Below are 8,659 nucleotides of genomic sequence, written 5' to 3'. Positions count from 1 at the left end.
ATGGCAAGCCATAAAAATGCACTGTAGGGTGGTTCCTATAGATATGGTAAAACATGAAAATATGAAATCTTTTTTTTTTCAATTGCTGAAAAACTATTTCATCAAAATGTCATTAAAATTGGATTGTATTTAGAGGTGTCTCATCAACCTTGAAATGCACCTTTCCCTTCTCCCTTGCAATAGACCATGTGATTGCGCATAGGAAGTGTGGACCTCTCACGTTGCTACCAGGGTTTTTAAGGGCCAGACATCCAACTCTTCAAGCGTTTCCAAAATCGGTGGGGCCTCATTGATCAAGCCAAGTTTCGGACAGGACTGGATGACAAGGAAGTGACTTCGAAGATCAAAGACGACATGAAAGAAGACGTTCTCACCTTCGCCCAACAACAGCTTGATGAAATACAACCAAGAGAAGATTATCGAGACCTGCTTCCTCTGACCATCATCTTCTTGGGTGGCGTGCCTCCTGGAGGAGTTCACTTCCGAGCTTCAGCAGCACTTCATAGAGCACGATGGATGTCATGCCTGCTGTATGGCTTCAAGATCTTCATGTTCGGTCGGACAAAGGTAGATGGCAGATTATTAAAGGTCACAGCAAAACAGGAGAATGGACCTTTGCTATTGCAAGGGGTACATCCAATCCTGGCTCTCCGCTCCCATTGCTACTTCCACCCCATGGAATGATCTGAATTTCTTGGAAAGGGTCCAGAATCTAAATTGCATGTTTATTACATCGCATGGAAGGGCCACCTGGTTACATATAGGAACGCTCTGGCGTTGGCTAGATCATCATATTATTCTAATTTAATTGAAACAAATAAAAATAATACTAGACTTATTTTTGCTACCCTAGATAAATGAATTAATCCTTTCCGTAATAGTCCTACCCTTGACATTGGCTTCTCTCACAGCTGCAATGACTTCTTACATTTCTTTAAAAATAAAATACTAGACATTAGAAATGAGATTCCACAGACATAGACTCAAGCACAATTTTACCAACTACACCTATTAAGGCTACTATGGGGGCTTTTTCTTTGATTACCTTACAGGAACTGACAGGGCTTAGTTTGACATATGAGAGCTACTACATGCTTTCTTGATATTATTCCTACAAAACTATTAAAAGATGTTCTTGGTGTTATTAATACCCACATTAAAAAAATTATAAATGGTTCACTGTCCTCCTGTATAGTTCCTTCAGCACTTAATGTAGCTGTGGTAAAGGCGTGCTTAAGAAACACAATTTGGACCCTAAAGTCCTCAATAACTATAAGCCAATCTCCAACCTACCATTCTTAGATAAGGTTCTAGAGAGAGTTGTTGCAATTCAATTACAAAAATTTCTAACTCTTAAGGTATATTCGAGAAGTTTCAGTCTGGTTTCCATGCTTCACATAGCACCGAGATAGCCCTTGTCAGAGTTGTGAACGATCTGTTGATAAGCTCCGACTCCTTTCCATCAGTATTGATTCTTCTTGATCTAAGTGCTGCCTTTGATACTGTAGGCCACTCCATCCTACTGAATCAACTTGAAAGCACAGTAGGACTGTCTGGCCTTGTCCTATCCTGGTTCAAATCTTACCTTTCTAATAGGTTTCAGTTTGTCTCTATTGGGGAGGTCAAATCGGCATTATCGGAAGTTCTCAGTGGTGTTCCATAGGGCTCCATTCTAGGTCCCTTGCTGTTTTCATTGTATATGCTACCATTAGGTGACATTATTTGCAGACACAGAGTGAACTTCCATTGCTATTGTGATACCCAGCTATATTTGTCACTAAAGCCAGGAATTTCTTCTGCCTGGGTGTTATTAGCTACTTGTCTTACAGACATCAAGCATTGGATGTCACAGAATGTTCTAATGTTGAATTCAGATAAAACAGAGGTTATGCTCGTGGGATCACAAAACCAACTGAAAGGAAATGTGGGATTACATGAGCTCGACCCTTGCAGTCTCTCATCAAAACTTAAACTAGAAATTAAGAGTTTGGGGGTCATCTTTGATCCTGATCTATCACTTGAGACTCATATTAGGGAAGTTACTAAAGTATCTTGAGAAATGTAGCCAAACTTAGACCAATTATTTCCATATCTGATGCCGAGAGACTAATGCATGCCTTTGTTTCTTCTAGAATTGATTATTGTAATGCACTGTGGTATCCTGCTTGCAGCTTGTTCAGAATACCGCCGCTAGAATTCTGATTAAAACCAGGAAAAGTGAACATATTACCCCTATTTTGACTTCTTTACACTGGCTCCCTGTGCAGTACAGAATTGATTTTAATATTTTGCTGTTAACTTACAAGACCCTGAATGGGTGCTAAGTTATTTGCAGGAGTTACTGACCCTGTATCTTCCAAACCACACTCTGAGATCACAGGATGCGGGGCTGCTGGTTATTCCTAGGGTCAACAAAAGCAACACGGTAGGTAGGGCTTTTTCTTGTAGAGCTCGCAAATTATGGAATGCTCTGCCTTCGTTTGTCAGGGAAGCTGGGACCATTACAGTTTTCAATTCAATACTAAAAATGCATTTTTATAAAATGGCTTTCTTATCTTAGTGGGTTCATCCTGGATAACACTAACCTCACATTTGCCCTTTCCTCTAAATATTGGAGTTGTATTTCACCCTATTAGATTTGTACTCCCTGGGTGAACTGTATCTCTGCTTCTGTAAATTGTATAATGTCTCAGAGTTTAACCTGGTCCCTGGTGAATTTGTTCATGGAAATTAATCTATCCATATAAAACAAAAGTAATCTAAGATTAAAAAGAGAGATCACCAAGTAATTTCCAGTGTATCCCACTGTGTGTATAAATACAGTAATCCAATACAATTTTGTTATGCGTTAGAATAGACACATTTACCTAACCTGGATCATTAAAATCTCAGACACCTGCATCTGCTTACACTGTGTGTTCACCGAGAGATAAATGTACTTGGATTTACTCTCAGTTTATAAAAAGAACCAAACTCGGATTTTATAGTGATCCTTATCCTTAGCCCTGAAATCAATACATTAGCCTTGCTAATCTATAACACTGTAGTAATCTTTTTGTGTTGCATGTTTTCTAAGTAGTAGTAATACTAATCATAGACAAACCTTGTTCTTTCCTTTGGCTTATCTTTGACTACAATATGACGTTTTAATTAAAATGCAAGGATATCTGTCATTTGTAGAGTCGTAATGATTAATACATACATACTGTATACTGAGCGGCCATTCTGAAAAGAGCTTTGGAACAGACTTTAAAGTTACAAGTGTAAAAGGTTGTCAGGATGTTAACAATAAAAAGAAATAATTACAGGTAAGTTATTTAAACAGTTGTAGCAACACACGGAGATGTATATTTTTCACAATCCCGCTACTTACTCTTTAAACTAAAAACCACAGTTGGTTGCCTAGGACATGTATATAAATTATCTGAACAAACGTTTATCTTGCTATTATGTCTGCAAAGTAGTATTTCCTAAAAAGAAATTTCAGATATTTTAGCCAAAGAAAATACATAGCTATGGCAATTTATTTTACACCAAATCTAATATTTTTTGCCAATACTTCATTTGGTTCTACTTACAGTACATGACCCTTTTCCCCCCAGTTTCTTTTTCGCACATACCGTGCTCTGTCAGCAGGACACAGCTTAGTGTTTTTGTTCTTATGAATGCTGTATCCCTGTTCTGCATAACAGTGCAGCCGCACCATCTGCATGGCAGTTACCCCATCCCTGTCCCCATGAAAGAGGTGTGATTCTCTTTTCTTCACCATGGTGCTCTGACTCCTCTGGGTATAATGACTCTTGTCACTTGTCATGACAATAGAGCTATTTCATTCTTAAAAAACATAGCTTGGGGTAGTCATTTAGTCATCAGCTAACAAGGTGCTAACAGGTAATGGGGTACCATATTTCACTAAGTTCTCCCTAGAAAAATCAAGTAATGGTGCATTTCCACGTAGACAATTAAGATGGAAGCTGTAATGGTGAATTAAGCAATTACTCAAGCGTTTATAAACCTTAGCTATTGTGGTTAGCAATTTGCAAGACTAATGGCCGCAAATCTATACAAATTCAAATTAAATTCAGAAGGTGTTTGCCTAACATAGCAACTCGTGGCAGTGTACTCTTGCAAATGATGCACATAGATTTAATGAAAGTCAGTGGGTGTTCTTTTGGGTGAATGCTTTGTTATAACAACCTGCATTTTTCAGATCAATGCAACGTCAATATAGGAGTTACTTTAATTAAAACAGTATGTGTGTTGCAACCTCATGCACATAAGAAATGCTATTCTGATGATACCAAAATTAGAAATACTTGTGAGTTGCCATAACACAGTGAATAGGGTATAGGATCACGATGGGCATGGGTGACATTATGGTCTGGAAGTTTTTATTTCATTATTTTGATTTATTCTTATCCAAGCGTCTTCTTTGAAAAACTAATGTTTTCTTTAATTTATTAATAAAGATAAACAAACTGTTTCATGGTGTTCCTATTTTTTTCTAACACGTTTCACTGTGTAGGAGCTGTCGGATTAAACTTCACTCTTCAGTTCTAAAAATTAACTCCTATTTTTTTAAAGGGGTAACATTATTATGGAAAAAAAAACTCAACTTGATAGTGCTTAGGAGACTTTGAAAACTGTGTTTTAAGGAGGGGAACCAAGGCGATACGTTCATGTGAGGGGTATAAACATAGGCCTCATGTAAAAACAGTACCAAAGTCTTACTTTTACATTAGTAAATCAATCATTATTCCTAGCTATGCTAGGCAGCAGAAGCCCTGGAACCCCCCTGAAGATTGTCTGGACACTGTTTTCCAGCTGCTTTGGGCCAGGCTGGTGCTCTTGGGTCTTTCACTGTAGCCTGTAGACTACACTACCTCGGTCTCAGAACTTATAAGGGATCTATTTCCACAGCTGCAGCGCTAGTTAACTAAACAATCTCTTCCCTACATTCCTTCTAGTCCTAGGTTGTTTAATCAGGTCCTGCAAACCATATCCATAACAAGGAGAAGTCTTGTTATTTAAACACTGAGGAAGTAAAATTCCTTTGTGCAACTCCAACACAAATTGAATGGGAGCCAATTCAGTTCTGAATAACAACAACAATAACTGGTCTTTTACAAGAGCGTCGAATTGTCTCACAAACAAAACAGGATTCTGGACTAATTCTACTGGAAACTGATACTAATGTCCACTTTACACATACCGCTTAATATCCAGAGCCTGTACAGAAAGAGATTCAACATTGGCTATAAAGCTAGATTGATTTTTTTTTTTTTTCAGTTTATATGGCAATATCCTTGAAATCTTTTCAATCAGGTCAATGATAGCATTTAGCACTATGACCCTGAGGATATATCAAGAGCTTACCAACGTGTGTCAATGGACCTCCAAATCCATAGCAAAGCAAAGCTGGATGTCTTAAACATGCTTACAATAGTAATGTTTATTGATTTTGGTCAGGGGGTACATAAACATTCAGTAATTATTGTAACACGACAGTGTATTCTGAACATAATTTGTGAGTACAAAGTACATTTGAAATTAGAAAATGTGCAATGCGTATAAGACATAGAGCACAATGTATCCTTAACACAGTATAAACAGTCAGAATAACTTTTAATTTCTCCAGTTTACATGAGAACTTAAAATTGAATAATGGCTGATTACATTTACCAAATAATTAGGATACACTTTAAAATACAAATATAATGTAGCTACAGAGTAATAACACTACAGCTACCTACAACAAAATTATATGATTAGGAAAATACATTAGTTAAATAGATTAGTATTTTTTGTCTGTTTGCAGTTATGGATGATAAAACACCTAATATATCACAAGATCTATTTGATATAGAACAACGGATTGTTGAATACAAGCTGTCAGTGCCATGGAGTTACATCTAACAATCACAGACTTGCGTGAAGTAAATATCAATAGTAAACTAAGGTAGATGGTTTAATCAAGACCATATATAATATCTTTGATAAGCTTTGAGATGTTACAGTCCCATTACTTAGCTTTCCAGGCGCAGAGTAAAAATTGATTTGCAGCAGCCCATGTTCATGTTCAAAGAGAATTTCTTACCTGATTTCCAAATGTCCAATAACTGTAGGGGTGTTAGAATTCCATTCTCACTACAGCCTTCCCTTATCTACACTTCACTCTGCAGTATAATGTGTAATTTATCCTGTTATTCTTACTCCTCATACCTTATTTCAAATGTAATATATACTCCCTTCTCTAGTCTTTCTTATAAAAACGATTCAAATTACTCATTATTACAGCCTGCATGCAATGTCTTTATGTTATTCATCCTTTGTATCATTTAGAACTAGAGTAGTGCATATTAGAGAATTACAGATGGGGCTCCCGAGTGGCGCATCTAGTAAAGGCGCTCCGCGCGGAGTGCAGGATGTGCCCTATAGCCTGGAGATCGCAGGTTCGAATCCAGGCTATGTCACAGCTGACCGTGACCGGGAGTTCCTAGGGGGCGGCGCACAATTGGCTGAGCGCTGCCCGGGTAGGGAGGGCTTAGGTCGGCAGGGGAATCCACGGCTCACCGCGCATCAGCGACCCCTGTGGCCGATAGGGCGCCTGTGGCTCTGCAGCGGAGCCGCCAGATCTGTGTTGTCCTCTGGCACTATAGGTCTGGTGGCATTGCTGTGGATCTGCAGTGCGAAAAATGACGGCTTGGCAGGAGCACGTTTCGGAGGACGCGTGTTCCAGCCTCCGTTTCCCGAAGTCGGCGCGGGGGTTGTGAGCGGTGAGCCTGGGATAAAGATAATAATTGTGCATGCTAAATTGGGGTGAAAATCGGGGTAAAATAATTGGCGATGACTAAATTTAAAAAAAAAAAAAAAAAAAAAAAAAGAGAATTACAGATAGTGAAAAAGAGAATTACAGATAGTGAAAAAGAGAATTACAGTGAAAAAGGGCTTCCTGTTTTGAGGGTAAAACACAACACCCACTGTTTAGTGTCTGAACTGCTGGAAAACAATGGGTCTTAACTAGTAAAAGGACATCAAAGTATTAGCCATGGTATTTATTTATTTATTTATTTTTTATAAGATAGTAAATTGTGTGTAGGGTGTTTCTTATTGCATAGGAGATCTCATCTCATGCAGTTTGGGCAAGATCGGTCCTGGTGCTCAAACTGTTAATAGACTGAAATAAGAGACGCCCTACACACAATGTATTTACTTAATACCAATTACGAAAAGGAAGAGTGTACTCAGGAACTACTACGGTACATGAAAAGGTGTTGCACAGTATGACATTTGTACACAGGATAAGATGTACCAGCATTTTGAAAAATCTTTGTGGTCGAGAGCCTTATTTGACTGTTTTCAGTGTTTATGCATAAACTAGCTAATGGGTCAGCAAATAATGTGGGGATGGTGGGCTTTCTTAATTAGGTTGTCTAAAAGGAGAATGTCCCATTAGTCAGTAGTCAAGTGCCGATTGATATGGATTGATCAATTGATAGTGCCTCAAATTGGTGAAATGTGACTAAAAGTGTGCCACTTTGTGACAGTTCTTTCAAATACCTTTTGCTTTGGAAAATAAAAAACTGGAGAAGTGTTAATGATTCTTCAATGTGGAGCAAGTACATTAAAACAGCTAAATAGCTAACAATGCCAATAATTCTTACACCAGACAGTTAATGGGCATGGTACTACATTTATTACCCCTGCAACAAATTAAGGGTCTAATTAAGTGCAAAGGAAAATTGTTTTGCAAGATTTTAACAGTAAGAAAGTAACACGAATACTTAAAAACAGAACTTTTTTTGCTCATTTATACTGTTTTGTTCCTCTCCGAAAATGTTACTTTTGCCTTTTCACTTTCTTTCTGTTTTTATTTTTAAAATCTGTCTGAGGATACACAGTGGTTCTATATTGGTAACACAAAAACAAACAACAAAAACCATCTAGATTCCTGTTTGTATCATGCATAATAAACCATTTATTATGATGATGCATTTAATTAAGTAATTTATTTTAGTTTTATGTGAATTCTAATCTTGGCAAAGTCACTATTGTGACATCACTGCTACAAGCTGGCCATTGAAATATAAAAATAAATACACTTTGGAACAACCACACACATTTTTTAATAATAATTTATTGATTTGCCAGCAGCAAGAAAAAAGTTAAATAAAAATAAATACTTTGGTCAAGGTTGGGATTAAGGTCATGGTTTAACGCATATTTAGACTTCCATGCTGAGGGATAAAAGCAGAAAGTGGTTCCACACCAGTGAGCTTCAAAAACAGTTATGAAATTAAGGGAGTCCAGAATGGGGAATACCTGTCACAGAGAGACGTCAGGCCAGCTGTTTCTGATTAGTCACGAGTAACTGATTAATTGGCTAATTGATTTCTCTGTGGACCCCGCAGTGAGGTATCGGACAGCCTGCTAATTGATTGTAATTGATTATTCAGCACAGCTGTTTCATTGGGGAGTTGTAGCTTTTGACTGTAGTTTTAAGGTTAGGTGGCTGGAGTCCGGCTGTGCAATCTCTCTACATGCTGGATGTGAAAAGCATAGAGTGGTGTGACAGGGTTCACAGAGCCAATAATATTCTGCTCACGTGACCCAAAAGCAGTTAATCTCCACACTGAGAGCTTTATTTCCTCAGGCACTG

Source organism: Acipenser ruthenus, chromosome 25 (assembly GCF_902713425.1).
Source record: "Acipenser ruthenus chromosome 25, fAciRut3.2 maternal haplotype, whole genome shotgun sequence".
Lineage (NCBI taxonomy): Eukaryota > Metazoa > Chordata > Actinopteri > Acipenseriformes > Acipenseridae > Acipenser > Acipenser ruthenus.
The sequence above is the reverse complement of the archived record's forward strand: the minus strand, read 5'-3'. Positions refer to the sequence as shown.